This window comes from Populus euphratica, unplaced genomic scaffold, assembly GCF_000495115.2.
Source record: "Populus euphratica unplaced genomic scaffold, PopEup_1.0 scaffold1395.1, whole genome shotgun sequence".
Taxonomy (NCBI): domain Eukaryota; kingdom Viridiplantae; phylum Streptophyta; class Magnoliopsida; order Malpighiales; family Salicaceae; genus Populus; species Populus euphratica.
Genome location: NW_011501235.1, coordinates 1 through 1,169, shown reverse-complemented (window position 1 = coordinate 1,169; position 1,169 = coordinate 1).

The following is a 1,169-nucleotide window of genomic DNA, read 5'->3' as shown; positions in this document are numbered from 1 at the left end:
CTATGCTAAATTTTTGAAAGATCTATGCACTGTGAAGAGGAAACTGAATGTGAAAAAAAAAGTATTTTTAGCTGAACAAGTAAGTATAATTCATGATCAATTTCCAACCACTTCCAATGAAATTGAGATTGATGAATCTGATGATTTGGAAATGATTTATTTTCAGGAAGAATCAAAGACAAGTAATTGGAGGCCACAAATTGAGGAATTGCCACCACGACCAATTAAGTCCATACCTTCAAGTGTTCAACCACCAAAACCTGATTTGAAGCCATTGCCATGTAATCTCAAATACTCATTTTTGGGAGAAAATGATACTTTTCCAGTATAATCTCTTTCAAACTTAATGCACATCAATAAGGTAAGTTATTACAAACTCTGAAAAATATACAAAAATGCATTAGGATGGACCATAGCTGACATAAAAGGAATTAGTCCTTTGATTTGTACACACATAATTTATTTGTAGGAAAATGCTAACCCTCTAGGGAAATGCAAGGAAGGCTCAATCCTAAAATGAAAGAAGTAGTGAAAAATGATGTCATTAAGCTTCTAGATAATGAAATCATTTATCCTATTTCTGACAGCAAATGGGTAAGTCCTACTCTAGTTGTACCTAAAAAGTCTAGAGTCATTATGATAACAACTGAGAATAATGAGTTAATTCCCACTAGGACTGTTATTGGTTGGCGCATGTTAATTGACTATAGAAAACTTAATTCAATAACTATAAAACATCATTTTCCTTTACCTTTGATGGATCAAATCCTAGAAAGAGTTGCAGGTCATGAATTTTATTATTTTCTAGATGGCTATTCAGGTTATAACCAAATTGAAATTGCATTGGAAGATCAAGAGAAGACTACTTTCACATGTCCATTTGGTACTTTTGCATATCGAAGGATACCTTTTGCATTATGTAATGCACCATCCATGTTTCAATGATGCATGCTTAGTATATTTTTTTATGTCATAATTTTGCACTTGAAGTATCAATAACTCCTCAATTAAAAGATGTTTTATAATAATATATCTAATAATATAAGATACCTTTGATTTATGGTAAATGTTTATTTTAAATGCAGGCCTATCACATAATTGGGTCATATATAGAGCTGTAGATCTTAGATTTAGGTCTACTTTATATGGATGGAAATGTGAGATATAGG